General features: G+C 46.3%; 2 protein-coding genes across 2 annotated transcripts in view; both read right to left on the bottom strand.

Moving 5' to 3' along the window:
• The window catches only part of PAK1 (p21 (RAC1) activated kinase 1), a 76,502-nt gene extending 70,771 nt beyond the window's left edge, over positions 1–5,731 (bottom strand). The window contains exon 1 of the mRNA XM_068420812.1: positions 5,676–5,731. The gene's annotated coding sequence lies outside the window, so the exon portion shown is untranslated. The remainder of the gene's footprint in view (positions 1–5,675) is intronic.
• Positions 1–18,819, bottom strand: part of CLNS1A (chloride nucleotide-sensitive channel 1A) — a 368,760-nt gene that overhangs the window by 294,186 nt on the left and 55,755 nt on the right. The gene's annotated exons all lie outside the window — the stretch shown is intronic.

Below are 18,819 nucleotides of genomic sequence, written 5' to 3'. Positions count from 1 at the left end.
CCCAAGATACCCTAATCCTAATGGATTATAGCCTAATGTATACAATATTTATGTCCTAATGGATATAAAAAGCAAAGGCCTAGAAGAGCAGTCCCAAGACAGACTGTTTCGCTTACCTGCTGTCCCTGCTCTCCCCCTCACATGAACCTGTGCCCTGGCACGGCTGTCTCCCTGCCTTTCCTTCCTGGGGGAGGTTTCAGATACCACAAAGAGATCAGCAAGATTAAACTGTGTCACCATGGCAGCCAGCTCTGCTTTAACAGAGGGTGGAGATCCAAGCACTAACAATGCAAGTTTGGGGCAGGGGCTATTGGGGCCTAAACTGGGGTTTCTGCCTGGGCTCCTCCTGATCGGGAAGGCTGGCACAAATGGAAAGTAACTTTTGTGCAATGTGATGACACTGATAGATGCCAGGCAATCCGAGGAGCAAACAACTGCAGATTTAAATCTCTTACCCTGACTGAAGTACTACTAAAGCAGGCACCTTCCTCGCTGCCACACACAGTGTTTCTGTTCCTCACCAGCACATCCCTGTAACACAAGTTCAATGAAAACTGTGTCCCTGCCCATGGCAGGCAGGTTGGAATTAGATGATCTTTAAGGTCCCTTCCAACCCAAACCAGTCTGTGATTCTGTGATTCTAAAATGCTCCTTTCAGATGAGGCTGTGTGTGAAGTTACCTGCCTGCACAGGCACTTGCAGAGCGGAGACCAAAACAGTTTCCTTCTTCCACACCCTCCATTTCTTGGCATTTATACCCTTCAGAAGCCCATAAACAGTCCTGCCCTCCTCCTCATTTTATAAAACTACACAAGTATATAGCCCTTTTATCTTCCTTTTGCGTCAGTCCCTCCAGCCCCAAAGTCATTTCTGTTGCTTTCCTTCAACTTCCTCCTGTTTATCTGCTAGAAAGTAACAAGGATAAAAGGCAGGAATTACTTCAGAAAGAAAATCCCCCCACCCCTCACACTGATTAGCAACATAAGACCCAATTTTCAGAAAGATATTTAGGAGTTTTCAAAAATACTTTACCAGCTTAGGTGCCAAATCCCAACAGTTTCCGAGGGAATCAAGCGCCCACGCGCTTTCTGGATTCCCACTAGCTGCCTACCCACATCTTTTAGTCTGTAACCACATGAAACACTCTGCTTTTGTTCTCAAGGTTAGGCTCTCTAAGTGCTGCTAAGACAGTCCCTGAACATTCCCACTGAAGCCCATAGGCTACTGAGAGAGTTACGTCCCCAGGTTATCAAAAAAAAAAGGAAAAAAACTCCACAACCTTTTTTTTTGTTCCTTCATGCCCAGCAAATCTTACCAAATACCTGCTGCACAGTTCCTGACAACATGAAAGTTTCTTATCTTGTTTTCATCTTGGCTGTGAATTCTGAGGCACAAGTGTTGCCAAAGTCTTTCCGTACACATTTCAGGGTTTTCAGAAATAAAGTGACATTATGCTATACCAGAAATGTGTTCTCCTGTGCCTGTCACTTCTGTGTTTGCCCTTTACACCTGCACGACAGAAGAAACACATTAATTCTCCAGCTCAGTTGTGTTTTATGCTCACTGTGAGCCTTTAAGGGTCATGTTTAGGTGAAGGGTGACAGAGACTCTCAGCACCTCCCTGAATAAGCCACAAGCATTCGTACAAGAGATGACTCCTGCACTATAGCCCTTTGACTGTGAACTGAAGGACTGCAAGGTGGAAGGGGCATGGAGAGACAGGAGCATTATTTAATCACAGAATCACAGAATGTTAGGGATTGGAAGGGACCTCGAAAGATCATCTAGTCCAATCCCCCTGCCGGAGCAGGATTACCTAGATCATGTCACACAGGAACGTGTCCAGGTGGGTTTTGAATGTCTCCAGAGAAGGAGACTCCACAACCTCTCTGGGCAGCCTGTTCCAGTGTTCGGTCACCCTCACTGTAAAGAAGTTCTTCCTCATATTTATGTGGAACCTCCTGTGTTCCAGCTTGCACCCGTTGCCCCTTGTCCTGTCAATGGATGTCACTGAGAAGAGCCTGGCTTCATCCTCATGACACTTGTCCTTTACATATTTATAAACATTAATGAGGTCACCCCTCAGTCTCCTCTTCTCCAAGCTAAAGAGACCCAGCTCCCTCAGCCTCTCCTCATAAGGGAGATGTTCCACCCCCTTAATAACTTTAATAACATTAGTTAGTGACTGGCAGCAGCATTAGCAACTTAATTCTGCCTTGGATTAAATCTATAGTTCCAGCTGGACACCAGCAAGAAGTTTAGGCCCAGAGGACAGCTTATAACTTATTGGGGAAAACATCCTTTCAATCCTGAATCATCTTTTCAACATTACAGGAAGACATAACACTTACAAAGACACGATACATGATGCAGGTGGGTGACCGGAAAATCCCCAAAGTGCTCTGTTACACTAACAAACGAACGCACCAGGCGAAGCGTGGAAGTCCCCCAGCACAGCAGGGATTGCAAGCGTTGTGCTTCCACAGCGAATCAAAGGAGGATCCAGAACAGCACAGCAACGGGAACCGGGAGAAATACATGATCCAGTTGTGATTTTCTGCCAGGCTCTATCTCCCAAATACATTTGTTAAAGACAGAACCAGTTAGAGAGGAGTCAAAATCCATTTTGTACCAAGGACTTTCAGATATGGGGCATAAGCAGGTCCAGCAGGAGCTGACTGGGCAGGTGCTAGAGGTTCAGAGAGCTTGGGGACAGAGGAAGGTAAGAAAAAAATAACCAAAATAAAAAGCTGTGCACAGCGGGTACCACAATGACAGATCTTACATATCTTAGCGCCATGGTCTAGTTGACATGGTGGTGTCAGGGCAATGGTTGGACTCGATGATCCCAGAGGTCTCTTCCAACCTGACTGATTCTGTGATTCTGTGACCTTTCAAGAGTAAAGAGGCACTTACTTGGGAGCTAATCCTGAGAAGCCACCAGATCTATCCACATGTCTTACAGTCCTTACGTCCAGGTTTCAAACCTACAGACAGCTCCGGGATCTTTAATACTACACCACAGCTACATTCACTCATGTTGCTCTGTTAAGTTTTCTGCCAGGTCAGCTCGCAGCCAAGCGCTGAAAGAGAAAAGCACCCTTGCCTTCGGATGGCTGCGTGCCATGATGAGCTCAGCCGTGTCAAGCTTCACCCCCTGATCGCAGCCTCCAAAAAAAAACTCAAGCGAAGAGCAGGTGGAGAGAGAACCCTCCTGTCCTTTCATCGTGCATTCGGTCTCCAAGAAAATGCAAGTTCAGAGTTATACTTTTAATATTAATTTTGAGCTGACCACATCAAAAGGAAAACAGCTGCTAACAGCCACATCCTTGCTTTACAGCTTTGTGATGGGGGGGTGGGGCTGGTTTTTGGAAAAAAAAAAAAGTAAAACACAAGCTTCTCATCTGTTAGTCAAGAATCACAGAATCAATCAGGTTGGAAGAGCCCTCTGGGATCATCAAGTCCAACCATTGCCCTGACACCACCATGGCAACTAGACCATGGCACTAAGTGCCATGTCCAGGCTTTTCTTAAACACCTCCAGAGATGGTGACTCCACCACCTCCCCAGGCAGCCCATTCCAATGTCTAATGACCCTTGCTAAGAAATGCTTCCTAATGTCCAACCTGAACCTCCCCTGGCGAAGCTTGAGGCTGTGTCCTCTTGTCCTATTGCCAGTTGCCTGGGAGAAGAGGCCGACTCCCACTTCACTACCATCTCCCTTCAGGTAGTTGTAGACTGCAATAAGGTCACCTCTGAGCCTCCTCTTCTCCAGGCTAAACAACCCCAGCTCCCTCAGCCATTCCTCATAGGTCAGACCCTCCAGACCCTTCACCAGCTTGGTCGCCCTCCTCTGGACTCGCTCCAACACCTCAACATCTTTCTTGAAGTGCGGGGCAAGAATGCAAGAATGCAGAGTCAACCACAGACTCTTTCCTTCCAAATTTGTAGTTAGTTCATTAGGAATTTAGGATCAGAGCCCTCACAGAGAGGTCAAACAGTCTTTATGCTGAAACTAGCACAGGTTATGCTTTATACAGAAGCCTTTCCCTGCTCACCCCATTCACATCCCAGTGAAAAGAAAAACAACGCTAACAAGAGCCCCACCACAGAAGGGAAGTGCATGAACTGGTGAGAAAGAAGGCAGACAGACCACAGAGATCACACATGCTCATCCTATTGGATTTCAGGTGATTTACCTACAGCTACAGGGAGTGCAGATGGAACAGAGGACCTCAAGTCTTCAAAACCAAACACAACTACACGACACGTCGGATGAGATCACCTTGTTGAAGTCACTGCTCCTTGATACCGAGCCAAAATAACAGGGTGGGATTCAAAGAGCCACTGAACATCATCAGATACGCAAGACAGCTACTGTAATACTAAACTTAAAGCTTCATGACAGAAATAGGTATGATGTTAAGAGCAGAAAGCCACTTGGCTGCTCCGGTGAGATTCTTTTAATCTCCATGACCGTAACCTCCTGAACTGCACACCGATGCATTTAATGCTGCCACAGGTCAGCATGTGATGAAATGTTTTTGAAACAAACAAAAAAAAAACCCACACAAGCACTGTTGGTGGCATTTGGACTAGGTCCCAGGATGAATAAGTATTGGATCAGAAGGCAGGAAGGGCTCTTGCAGGATGTATCTAGTATTGGAAAGGATTGGCTCTTAAAAAAAGCAAAGGGCATCCAAAATAAAATTGATGATGTGAATCAAACAAAGAAAAAAAAAAAAAAATGATCCTGAGGATCTCCTAATGAGCTGCAGGAGGTAAAGGAAATGAAGCTGAGATCATTTCAACATCGGTATTTTTCTAAAGTAGCCAATAACTTCAAAAGAAGACATTGCACTGAAGAAAAGACATTTTTGGTTGGACCAAGTAAATGACTAAATTCTTACAGCTCATCACTTTTGAATGTTTTTCTTTTGCAACTCAAGGACTCGTTTCAGAGACGCACAGAACAAATGAAAACGCTGGCAATCAGAACTCTACAGGGAAGAGGTGATGCGATTTCTGATCATTTAACCTACCCTTGCTGCCTTCTCCTGCCCTGTCCTCCTGAATCCTCTCTTCACCATGAGTAAATTAGAGACAAGTTTGGGAGGGGGGACTGTTAGGACGAGCTGGCAGGATGCTGTTTCAGCAATCATAACTTTCATGTGAAAGCCAGAAGTCCCACTATGACAGTGCAGTGAGTCACTTGATGACAAGTCATTGAGGCATTTAGATACTGGTTTTGAATTCTAACAAATGACACTGTTTTGCCTTGTCTAACTGAAGGAGGTGCCTTTATTGAACCTAGAATTCAAACACCGCCTGTGACCGTCTGCCTCCCCTTAAAGACAGCCTACACAGAAAGATAAACTGTTTGTGTTCTGCTTCTGGCTTTCAGGAGAGCCCTGAAGGAATCTTGAGGTTTTTTGCTTTTTCTTCTTGAAAGAAGTCCTGCTTTTGCCAGTCCCAGCCCTACCCTCATCTCCTCAGCCTTTCTAAATAAAATCTACACATTTAAATACTTTCAGATCTCTCAAGGAGGCAGTTTTGCTGATGAGATAGGAAGGCAATGAATAAGTCCAAGGTTTTTTCCCCTATCCAGTCCTCATCCTCCTCCCGAGCCCTGAAGAGGTTGCTTCTTACTAGGGTGGAGGACAAAAATATTTTACCTCCCTGCTGCTCATCTGTGTTTGCTCGGTATCTTCAGGATCACAGATGTATGAGGACTCTGTCTCTCGTCTTAGGGGTGGCCAGGGAAAGTAAAGATAGACAGGAGATGAACAATGTTTCTGTAGAAAGGCAAAAGGAAAACAAACAAACAAGGCTTTAAGAGATACAAGTAAGGAATGGAGGCAGAGAAAAGCACCAACCAAACAGGACAAATTACAAAAGTTAGTTCCCACGTGTATACTGCAAGTTATGATTGTCAGGGCTCCCAGATATGGAAAGAGACACAAATCTGACATGGGAGGTTACAGCTTCATCAAGATAAAGTGTCAGTTTAATTTTGTTCCTATTCTTCAAAATCTGGTTTAGGAACATAAGCAAGGGATTAAAGCAGGCCAGGAAAAGTACTTCTAGTCCCACTCTTTCAGACTCTTTTGGCACTGGCCTGGTAGTGGATGAGACTCCTGCTGCTTTTTGTGAATTTGGTACAGCCTTTTTAATCATTCTCTCTGCTACCAAGGGAGTCAAAATTGCGTAGGAGAAGAAATTATAAGAAACACAAATGTAAGAGACTGCAATTTTTACCAGACACCTTATTACCAAGACATATAGGCTGATGCAACAACAACAAATTTGATGAGCCAGAAATTAAAAGACAGATTTTTTTATTAGATCAACATAACTGTTATACAATCCTCGTCGCTGGTGCTGCAGTTCGCTCTCCTTCCTCCCCTCACAACTTCTCTGGCTTTCTGTAAGGCTACTCAGTGAAGATTTCAGTGATTTTGGAGAATTAAGCCATAATGTTAATAACCTACTGTTAAGATGCAGGAGATATCCCCACTCCCCCCCCAAATTTAGGAACTAGAAGCTCAAACCAAAGCCCCTGTGTGCTTAAATTTCGTTATTTAAGTATTTAAGGCACAGTTGGAACAAATTCTGTCATTTCTCTCTACAGATAGGAGTGGGAGAAGTCTCTGTTATATGACACAGATTTTTGCATAGCTTTCACATCTCCAGAATCCTGGAGCTTAACAGAAAGCATCAGACACCTTAACACACACCCACAACACACATACATTTTACCAAAGAACCTTACCAATTACTTTGATTATCAGAAAGCGGATGGGTTAGCCGAAGGGCTATGTGGCATTATCACCACTCATTTCCAGGCCATCCCTTTGAGTTCAGCTCCCAAAGCTCTTCCTTTATCACCTGCAATCTGCTGCGAGCGCGATGCCAGAGAAGCGACACTGAAATTGAACTCGCATCTTATTCCAAAGTGGGACTGAAGATGAGCACGATGGCAGGGCAAAACAAGGCTGTGAACTATAAGCTTGTGGTTAACGTGTTGTGATTAAACAGGAGAGTCAGCTCTCCTGGGCAGTGTGGCAAGAAAATTCAATCAAACTCCTGTGGAAAAAAGAATTAGCAGTGACCACACCCACGAGAAGTGCCATCCACTTAACAATCATTCCAGGATCTTCATTTTATGTCTTTCTCTTCCTCCAACCTCCCTCTTGCACAGAAACTGAGTATTCCTAGAGCAATTTCTAGTTTCAGTACTAAGTGCCGTGAGTCAAGTGGCTCAAACCCTCTCAAGCAAATCCTTTATTAAAGATATTATTATACAAAGTACAATACTTCATAAAGCATAGAGATTAACGTTGGAAACTCAGCTTTAAGTCATTTAAGGTTCCACAAAGCAGTTAGATCCGTAGCCTGAAAATCACATTTCTGTATTATGGAGGCTATATCCATATTTCTGAAGAATTAGGAAAAATGTGACACTTCTCCTTTTTATGAACCAACATTCCCTTTCACAAACTTGTTCCGGAGCTTGAATCAAAGGGTTTCCCCTCGCTGTGCTTTGTTTTGAAACAGATTTGTCTGATTTGCTAAAAAATTAGCCATTATGTGAATATCTGTCTTTTAATTTTTGACCCTAACTACAGTGACACTAATGCAATTATACACTGATTTGGATCACTCTCAATTAAAGCAACTTTTTCGTACATAATGCTATGACTGCATCTTCCAGTCTATTAAAAACAATGGCCTATTAAAAACATTTTACTAAATAAAACACAGACAAAATTTGGCTGCACTAAGAGTCACAGAATCACAGAATCAATCAGGTTGGAAGAAACCTCTGGGATCATCAAGTCCAACCGTTGCCCTGACACCACCACGTCAACTAGACCATGGCACTAAGTGCCATGGCCAGGCTTTTCTTAAACCCCTCCAGAGATGGTGACTCCACCACCTCCCTGGGCAGCCCCTTCCAATGGCTAATGACCCTTGCTGAGAAGAAATGCTTCCTAATGTCCAACCTGAACCTCCCCTGGCGAAGCTTGAGGCTGTGGTCTCTTGTCCTATCGCTAGTCAACACATTCTGTGGTCTGCAAAGGAAAATGACATTAAAAGTTGTCTTGAGCGAGGTACTCCTGAAAGGATAAGGACATACAAATTGTTCTATTTGCAGAAGAACTGCAAAACGTAATGGGAGTTTTATAATTGAGTGTGTTATTAATTTTAATGAGCTAATCAATATTACATTTCAAATCCTGACGTGTCCATTCGCTGCTAATTCCTTTCTGTGCTGTGCACTCCCTGGCCTTTGCAGCTGTTACCTAACTGTTAAATTTACCTTCTGTTACAAAGGGACACCAGAGTTTAGACTCAGGAGAGCAGTTTAATGAACTAGGAATGCAAAGGATACATTACGAGCCTGGTCTCATTTTTGGGTTTCCCCCTCTACCTCAACACGTGCTGGGGTTACAGAGCTCAGTGATGGCCTCAAACACGCTGCACCTTACATGTCAGTGAGCACAGGGCCTTGAGCTGAAATGAATCAACAGTTCAGTAGCAGAGAGAGGATTGGGAAAGGGGGGTTGGAACACTCCTCCCTTCTGCTGAAGGAAATCAGCTTTTCCTTCATCCTAAACAAGTCTGAACTATGGAGGCACATGAATTCTACGTTCAGCTGTGACTTCTATTCTCTCCAAAGCACGACTGAAATAAGACATTCTTGAAATACCTACTAAAGGCAAATGACAGAGTCATCCTGGCACAAAGCCTTGAAGTTGAACTCACTGGTGAAACTGCATAATGTTCACTTACAGATAGCTGGGGAAATTAAATCCAAGATTTACAAAAGGAGTCACTTCTCTGCAGAGGAGTTTGGGTTAAGTGGCCAAGCCACTCATATATTAAGATCAGCAGAGAATGTGCATTTGGGAATAGTAGGTGCAGAAAATAATCTATATTGGAAGTTCTTTATGCTGAAGAGGTGATAAGGTATTTCACATTACACTAAGCTTTCTATATGTAAATGAGGAGAAAAAACACATGAAGCAAGACACCAGTTCAAATAAAAATATTTCTCACTCCAGCTTCTATTTCTTGAATAGAACACAAGCCCTGAGAAATGGGCTTCGTCTTGTTAGAGAGGCATCACCTAAAATACTTGTGTGCCACTCACTCACAGTCATTAAGAGAACTGGTAGTTCAAAGCCCTACTGATGCTTAGAGAAAGCACCTCCAAGCCCCAAAGTAGCGCGGTGACACCTTAGCAAGCCAGGCTGTCAAACTGTCCCCTAACCTTTTGCATCTGATTTTCCTTCTCTCTGCTGCCATCTGTAAAGTCATCAAATGCCATCAGCTCTACACCACGGACAGACACACTGGAACTACATGCATCAAGCTCGTAAGAGCAGGAGACAATGCCTTAGGGTAAACTTGGATGACTCCCCCCACCCCAAAAACACACACAATACGAATAGTAATTATTTTCCTCCCCCATTCTCCATTTAGATTACAGGTATGGACTGACTTTATGGAAAAAAAGAAGAGAACAAAAGGCATGAAACAAGGCTTTATGCCCCACTTGCACGCAACACGTACTTGCCCCCTGACTTGCTTGTGGTCCCACAGCTACAGGCCCACCTAGATCAAGGAGATGGTTGCAGGTAGACGTCATACACTTCAAGGCAGTCACAATATATTATGCACATTGCCTCTCAATGCTAAATGGGATCACAAAGGGCTACTGTAGGAGAAATTATTTATTTTCAGAAAGTACATCTGGTTACTACTTCTGCAGTCTTCTGATTTGGCCTGTTTTTCCCAAATTAGGACCTTTCTTCTACCCCATTACCTTTCTTTTCTCCTCCTTTTTTTAAATCTAAGATGATAAAAGGATGATTTGTCACCACTTTACTTCACTGATTCTGAACAGGAAGTAGGAAATAGAATGACTTTAAGGCAGTTATATCAGCTTAAAAGTGAAATAAACTAGCTATATAGCAGGTCCAAAGAGCACAGAAGGAAAAGAAACCACGGAGGGGAAGTTATTGTTTAACCTGCATCTCAGACTAGACGTAAGAGACAGGGAATGGCCATCGTTAGCTATATGACTGCAAGCCAGAACCCTTGGATTGCCAGTTTGAACATGTATTCTAGAGCCTAGACAATTCACCAGAAGCACACTAGTACATAAACCAGAACTGAATACTTACACTTTTTCTCCAAATTCCCCTGGAAACGCACTTATCAGATGGCTTTTCTGTTTCCCCTTCCCCCACCCCAACAAACAAGTGCTAAAATGAAGGCAACTTGTGAAAGCCACGCTACTACAGTGCTTTTGCCCGTGGATTTGTTAGCAATGCTGCCTGCCTGCGTCCCCACAGGGAGAGGAGTAAGTGAAACTCCTCTCAGCTACCTGCTGCCACGTACAACACAACGCACGGGAGATAGAGGAGACCAGGGTGACTACAAAGAGGGATCAGCATTTTTAGAGCGCAACTCTCTGACCTATTTTAAAATGCCTGCTGCAGGATGATATGTACCACATCCTAAAAGGGCCTTTTCCTCTCTACTGATCATACTGGGAGCCTGGGGAGACTTGTTCAGCTCGGAGCATCTATGTTTTCATCAAGTGAATCCCACAAAGGGCCCTGAAACTGTGACACGCACCCCACTGCCACGTGCTGAAAAGGAGACAGGGCATGGGAGGACCCAAAGACTGTATCTACAGCTCTAAGGAAGGACAGGATAAAAGTAAGCTTCCTCCCCTGTACACAGCCAGGAGCAGTCATCATCAGTAGCAGCACTGAGTGTTACCCCTCACAGCCACAATGTCCACATCTACATGTGCCGCACACAGCCGCACCCAATTTCAGGAATTTCAAGCTTGGACTTAAGTTTAAGTAAAAACCTGGTCAGCATAAGCAGGGTCAGACATTTTTAAGCTATTCATTCCTGAAGAGCATCACATGCCTTATGCTCAGAAGGGAAGAACTAATCACAGTCACTTACGTGCCGCATGAGTGAGCATCTGCTGACAGTCCCAGTTCTGCTGCCACCACAGGGAATGGACCCAGCCATTCCCATCTCTGTTGCACCCCAACAGGGACCCCAAAGCAGGCCCCCCCCGGTGAGAGCTCTGCAAGTGCGTAAGAAAAGCCACACACTAGACAAGTTACTTTCTCCATAAGAGCAAGCCCTCGGTATCAAGCAGAACATGCCCACATTCTCCCCAGTTCCTATACAGGTCAAGACATCAGGCTGAGAAAATGAGTTCAGATCCTTGCCAGGCATGAAAAAAAAAGGCTCTTTCACACAATACAATTCTGGCACTCAATATTCTTGTGCCTTCCCATAGAGGTAAAATACCAACAAGAGATACTCTCGTACATGTCAAAGGGCTAACAACTGACTAGGGTTTAAGGAAATATGACTTTTGGTTTTAGTTGTCTGGTTTCAGTCCGTTTCTTGCATCTCCTTGCAAAGGGTGGTTGTTTTTCAGATCCTTTACAAAGTCTATTTGCTTCTGTTATCTGCAGTTGACAGGATGAACTGTAAAGTCAGATCACTTTAAGGGTGGAGCTCAGGATCATTTCTGTATTTTGCTACTAAGAAAAGTTTATTTCAGCTCTAGGTGGGTCTGTACACTCTTAAGAATCTAAGGGAACTGGATCATAACAACTAGCTTTTGAAATGACAAAACTTCCCGTGTCGAGGAAGTGAGACAGGTGCACAAAGGGAGAAAGAAGGAAAGAAGCCACACTGCAGCTCACTCATATTTAAAAAACCCCAAAACACTAGTTAGCAAACTAGGTGAAATTCACACACTTGCAGTCAAAGCTGAGAGAAAAGGTCTGCACAGACCTGGAAAAGGATACACAGGGATGAGCAGTAATCAGACCGTGCTTTGATCTCTTGGGCAAAAAGAGCTAGCACCAGTTTTTAATCCAGTGCAAGCAAGGCAGTCAGAAACACAACAGACAAACAATATCTTTTCATTTGTGGAAGTTACGGTGGACTTGTCACACATTTCTTCCAATAACCCCCTGATGCATGGAAAAGCATGAACCAAAAGCCTTACATTTCCCTACTCTTTTTTTCTGAGCAACACCCAGAGCTCACAATATTCCCTAAAACCAGTCAAAGCATTCCTGCTGTCATGCTACACAAGCATTTTCCTCTTCAATTTTATTTTTGGCTTTCATTTCCAAGTCAAAGAATGATAGTTATATCATCCCATTTAAAGGAGCTGGTCCCTCCCCACGGGACTCAGAAAGGCTAATACCCACCCAGCGTGTCGGTCCTCAGTCTTAAACTCCAGCTTTGTCACACAGTACAGCTAAGAACAAATTCTGTCCTGTGGCACAAGACGGGGGCAATCCATAGTTTAATGGATTAATTTAAATTCCACCGTACCTTCTGTTCTTGGTGCAGAGATAAGCTTTACTTCTCTGACTTACCCACAGAAAACACACAGGGAAAAGCGATTTCTAAGCATCCAGCAGACACGCACACACAAACTGTTCCACGCGGAGGAGATTTTCCAGCCTGATCCTAAAAAGCTGTGGGCAAGATTAACACCCCCACACTAGGAGATGTTGGAGCAGCAGACAGGAAGATGCTGCCTGCTTTGCCAGGTAATGTGTGCAACACCAGGAAACTCCAGGTATGGAGAAGGGGGAGGTAGTTCAGCGAAAGGCATCCATGAGTCACTGTACAAAGAGTAATCGCAAGCGAGAGGAGAACAAACACTCTTCCGTCTGTGCCCGACTCAGCCATTTCACCCAACTACAATACTTGCTTTCACTTTGAAAAGCTTGGCTAACTAGACAGCTTCTACAGTTGTTCTTACATATATATATCTCTCTCTCATACTTAATCACCGCACAAAGTACACGCCTTATAGCCGGTAACAGGTCCCCAGCAAAGAGCCAGGTTTTGACATCTATTTATAAATCTTGTTCCTGAAGAAAAACTCCTGGAGATAATGTCAGAGTAAGGATCAAGGAATGCTCAGCAGGAGCAGATGCACCATGACACACACACACACGGATGGAGCCAGCTATTCCCAGCAATCATGAATTTTAAGCCCGCTGGATAACAAAAGCAGCAAGAACAGGGATTGAAGGCATGGGAGAGCTACGGATGGGGGCATTTCCATGCACACTGGAAGAGAGAAGCACTACTGCCCCTGAGGGCTCGTCCTGCTGGTGCTGCCTCTCCTTCGGGCTGCCAGGAGCATCCAGGAGCACCCAGAGCTGCCACCCATCTCACGATGTCCCTTCACTGCTACCCACTCCCCAGGCAGAAGCCCCGGCTTTGGGCAGGAGGCTGGACTGGAGACCTCCGGAGGTCCCTTCCAACCTGAATTATCCCACGATACTAAGTTCAGCTTTGCTTTTAAGTACTTTAATAGCAAAAAAAAACACGGTTTCATACACACACAGGGGCGGGGGGGTTAAAAGACACGCTCCCACCTCTCCATCCCTGCGCACTAACCACACAAAGCCCGGGGCTGCATCACCCCATCGCCCCAGCAAGGGTCCAGCTCCTCAATTCTTTGTTGTTTGCCCAAAGCACCCGCGCCTCCAGCCGAAGCCAGGACGGGGTGCTCAGCACAAACTCTGGGCTGAGCCCCGATTCCCACACCCCAACCTCTGCCCCGGGACCCCAAGCATGCGGCCCCAAAGGGCTCCCCGCTTGCAAAGCCCGGGGGCTGAAGACAACTCCCTTTGTTAAATGAATGAGCCGGGGAGGCAGGAGGGGGGAGGCAGGAGGAGGGAACCAGGCTCGGTACCACGCTCCTAAAAGAAAAGAAAAAAAGAAGAAGAACAAAAAACCCGGCCGCTCAAGCCCTTTGCAAACTTCCCGGCTACAAAACAAGCGAGGAATCCCCTTCCCCGGCCCGGCGGGACCCGGACTCACCTCCCGCCCGCCGCAAGGTGCTGCCCGGCTCTCCGCCCGCCCGGCCGCGCTCCACCGCCCCTATTGTCGGCCCGGCACCGCCTCCCTTCCCCTCCCCGCCTTGCCGCTGCCATTGGCTCCGGGGGGGCCCGCCCCGCAGCCCCCCCCGCCGCCAAGGTGGGCAGCGGGGCCGGAGCCGGGACCGTCCCCCTTCGGCCGGGAGTGGGGCGGCGGGGGGAGCCCCGCCGGGGCGCAGCATCGCAACCGAGTGGCCCAGGGTGACAAGTTTTGGGGTGGGGGGGTGGTACCTTCCCGGTGCAGCAGATCTGGAGCCCCGAGCTCGCTTCGCCTCTGCGCTGCCTCGGGAAATCCGTGAGCCGTGCTACAGCCCTGCTGCAGCCGGGGGCTGCTGCCCGGAGCCCGGCACCTCTGCGGGGGCAGAGGGAGGGAGCAGCGCTGGCCTGGGACGGCAAAGCCTTTCGTGATCACACCAGCAAGGGAGGTACAACGCGGGGAGCGGAGCACCGGCAATTACACCCTTGGCACGCAACACCGTAATGACTTTATTTCTGTTATTCGGATCACACCGTGCTATCGCAGAGCCGGCTCCATTGTGCTAAGGACTGTGTGCGTGCAGATCCAAAAAAGGCAAGAAGAAAACAGGCTCTGCCCTGCTCCTGTGTTGCACAAGCCGAGCCGTCTGTACCTTATATTGCAGGGATGCGGGTGTTTGCTCTCGCTGTGATCCACAGCTCGCTGGAAACTTGTCACCCCGGTTAACAGGAGTTTTCAGCTCAGCGCTTGTGCTCTGCTGAGAGAGAAAAAGAGGAGGGATTTGATGGCACCGCTGCACCGCTCTCAGGAACAGAGCGTGGGCCATGGTGAGGCTGTGTACTTGGAACATGCTGTCTAGACCTACAAAAGTAAAATGTTAAGTGAAGCAGGTAGATACAGACAAAAGGGAGACAAGTAATACAGGTCACCCCCCCAGAGGGTGTCACATGGAGGCAGCACGCCCATATACGACAGATTAAGACAGCGCTGCCACGGTCTTGCCCTTCCCCCTTGTACCAACTTTTATCAGTTCCCGTGATAAGTTTGTTCGGGAGCTTAAAGCAGCAGAAAATTAACCCCACAAAAATAAACAAATGGAGGAAGTGAAAACACGAGTCTAGTGCTGGTAGGGACAGTGGGACTGCAACAGAGCTGATTTCACAGAATCACACAGAATCACAGAATCAACCAGGTTGGAAGAGACCTCTGGGATCATCGAGTCCAACCGTTGCCCTGACACCACCATGGCAACTAGACTATGGCACTAAGTGCCATGGCCAGGCTTTTCTTAAACACATCCAGAGATGGTGACTCCACCACCTCCCTGGGCAGCCCGGTCCAATGTCTAATGACCCTTGCTGAGAAGAAATGCTTCCTAATGTCCAACCTGAACCTCCCCTGGTGAAGCTTGAGGCTGTGTCCTCTTGTCCTGTCACTAGTTGCCTGGGAGAAGAGGCCGACTCCCACAATTTCCATCAGCTTAACCTGTTGTGGAATTGCACACTTACAAGTCCTTCCCTCTGTTGGATACATGTAAATTGGATTCAAAAGCACACACGCAGAGTGACTGCATGAACCCCCCGGAGCACGGTCTGTCCATAGTCTGTCGTCTGGTTGCAACATAAAGGTGCTTGTGTCAGTACAGGGCAGTGTATCAGTCACTTCACTTCAAAGGCAGCCACGATCAGCCTGTACTGAGAATCCCACGCTGACAAGGAGCTGTGCTTATGTGATTGCTGCAGGGGGGAAGTGAGGAGAAAACCCCGCCGCTCAGCTTGGGTGCCGGAACCACAAAGGGGGCACCATCAAAGCTGGAGTTGAAACTGAACGGTTACCCTTCAGCCCTGAACTGAGGCCTGAAGAGTAACTTCCTTTTGTACCACACCCAAAATCACAAAGCCTTTTCAGAAACATGGATGCACCCTGATAATTTAAAAAATACATCTTGAAGCCAGGCAGGAGATCAGTCCAAAATACTCATAAACATGCCCTGTTTGACAAGGTGTTTTACCAAATATGTTCATTCAACCACTTGGAGAATGGCTGCGGAAGGTAATTGCAGAGGTTGACCTAAAGCCTGGTCCATGTACAGCTGGTGTATTGCTCTAACAGCCCCTGCTATAGCTGTATTTTTTTCTGTATAAAGGTACTTAAAGCAGCATGAAATGACCAGGACATTAACGATATGTGCTTTTAAAGCCACTTCAAGATGAAAAAAGACTTTATCTACACATAGGTTAACTCAGTTCAGAAATTGTTTCAATTAAATCTTTGTATATTCACTGCCAAGGGATGTCACCAAAACAGTCAGAACTGTAGTCTTACATTTTGTTATTATCCTACTCTGCAGTAATGGGGGATCCTAAGGAGATATCCTGAAGGGATATCCTGGGGTTACAATACTTAAGTTTTCTGAATTTACCCAAATTTAAGACTCCTTTGTTTGAAACTATTGCTGGATATTTCAGAGGGAGTTCCAAAACAAAAGGAGGGAGAGGCATGGGGGATGTCCATGAACAACATCAGAATGGGATATAGAGCTACCACTGCAAAACAAGATCTGGTACTTGAGAAAGGAGTGAGTGAAATGTAGATCGTTTGACTTGTGTTCTAAGCACTCGGAGCAGAGAAAGCACTCAGGGGGTTTTCAGGGAAAGGATCCATCTTGTCTTGTGCTCAGGATAAAGTCAGATGGCCCCTTTCCAGTCTGGGAGGGGGGGGAAGGGGATTTCTTACACCTCCAAAAGGTCTCTTGTGTTCTGTGGGAAGAAGCCTGGCAGCAGGCCCCAGCCTGGTTCAAAGACCAACCCTGTTGAACAATTGATTTTACAGTTATCATGGAAGAACCGCATTTTCCTCCCCTTCCGACGAGCAGGCCAGCTGCCATAGGGCACAGCCTGACCATTTCTGTTCTGTCAGCAGTACCCGTATTGATGGTTCTTACCCTGCTGTGCATCTCTGCTCCTGAGCTACACCCTGCACTGTGCCAGCACAGCTATTTGTGCAGCCAGGTAATGGAAGGGAGCAAGGAACTGGTCCACCTAAGATTTTTCCTGGGTGTTTTTCAGCCAGATCAAATCCCTGAATATCTTGGTTGACACAATGCCGGGGGAAACACAAGAGCATGTGAAATCACAGAAGCTAAATCTCAGCTGAGGGACAGTAACTTGTTATGACATTCCAACTTAGTCACCTGCAATCATCCGTCCACTCCTTTCATCTGCTCTAGCAATTAGAGACAAATTGGCCTCAGTCTACAAGGAAGAAACCAGAGTTCATGAATGAGTTGAAAACTAATTACAAGTCTCTAAGTCTCAGTAGTCAGGCGAGGACTGGAAAAACAAAAAAAAAAGAGAAAAGGCGTCCTATAGTCCTACAATACACAATTACGAAGTTCCTCAGCCAAAGATCTCACTGCAAAGATGTAGAAACAGCCAGCAGCGGCAAGCCAAACTGAAGGTGACGGTGGGTCAGCGTACTACTGCCTGGAGGTTTCTCACCCAGTAGATCAGAAGTCAATCCAGCAAAATAATGTTGTTACAGCAGTGTGAAGTGATGAAGAAGACAGACTATGATTCATCACTGCCCTAGATATCAGATAAGCTTGTACAGCTCTGCAAAATGTACGTAAAACACTTCAAATCAGAACTTTCTCCTTTTCATTCTACTTTGTCCAGATACCACAACAGATTAAAGCAGTGGGGAATGTGTTTTTGGACACAAGTCTATGATGCACAAGAGTGAATGTTTTCTCTAAACAAGCACACAAAAGCACATCAGCAACAATCTTTAATTTCACAGAATCACAGAATCACAGAATGTTGGGGATTGGAAGGGACCTCGAAAGATCATCTAGTCCAATCCCCCTGCCGGAGCAGGATTGCCTAGATCATGTCACACAGGAACGCATCCAGGCGGGTTTTGAATGTCTCCAGAGAAGGAGACTCCACAACCTCTTTGGGCAGCCTGTGCCAGTGTTCGGTCACCCTCACCGTAAAGAGGTTTTTCCTCATATTTATGTGGAACCTCCTGTGTTCCAGCTTGCACCCGTTGCCCCTTGTCCTGTCAAGGGATGTCACTGAGAAGAGCCTGGCTCCATCCTCATGACACTTGCCCTTCACATATTTATAAACATTAATGAAGTCACCCCTCAGTCTCCTCTTCTCTAAGCTGAAGAGACACAGCTCCCTCAGCCTCTCCTCACAAGGGAGATGTTCCACCCCCTTAATCATCTTCGTGGCTCTGCGCTGGACTCTCTCTAGCAGTTCCCTGTCCTTCTTGAACTGAGGGGCCCAGAACTGGACACAATACTCCAGATGCGGCCTCACCAGGGCAGAGTAGAGGGGGAGGAGAACCTCTCTTGACCTGCTAACCACACCCCTTCTAATACACCCCAGGATGCCATTGGCCTTCTTGGCCACAAGGGCACACTGCTGGCTCATGGTCATCCTGCTGTCCACTAGGACCCCCAGGTCCCTTTCCCCTCCGCTGCTCTCCAACAGGTCTGTCCCCAACTTGTACTCAATTTCCTCAGTTTTAGGGTGTTCTAGTGCCAGAAAAGCAAAGTAGCAAAAGAACAAAAGAGCCAGACCACCTGACTGGTGGAGAGCAGCACCTGGTTCCTATCTTACGTATCCTGATGTTAGATGGTGTGTCATACCCATCACAAAGGAAGCTAGAATCAGCTCCAAAATGGATGCAGGTAGCACTTACACCTGGTGCGTGTTTAACGTGGCCATGCATTTCTTACCATCCTGGAGAAAGGTTTGCTAAGATTTCTCTGCCTAGAATCAGTCGAAATACAGGGGTAAGAACCAGGGCTGCCATTTTAGCAAAGCTGGCTCCGGGTTACACTTGTTTCACCTTAGCACTGTCTGCAGT

Source organism: Nyctibius grandis, chromosome 2 (genome assembly GCF_013368605.1).
Source record: "Nyctibius grandis isolate bNycGra1 chromosome 2, bNycGra1.pri, whole genome shotgun sequence".
NCBI classification, from domain to species: Eukaryota; Metazoa; Chordata; class Aves; order Nyctibiiformes; family Nyctibiidae; genus Nyctibius; species Nyctibius grandis.
Note: the sequence above shows the minus strand (reverse complement) of the source record. Positions and strands in the feature narration are given on the sequence as shown.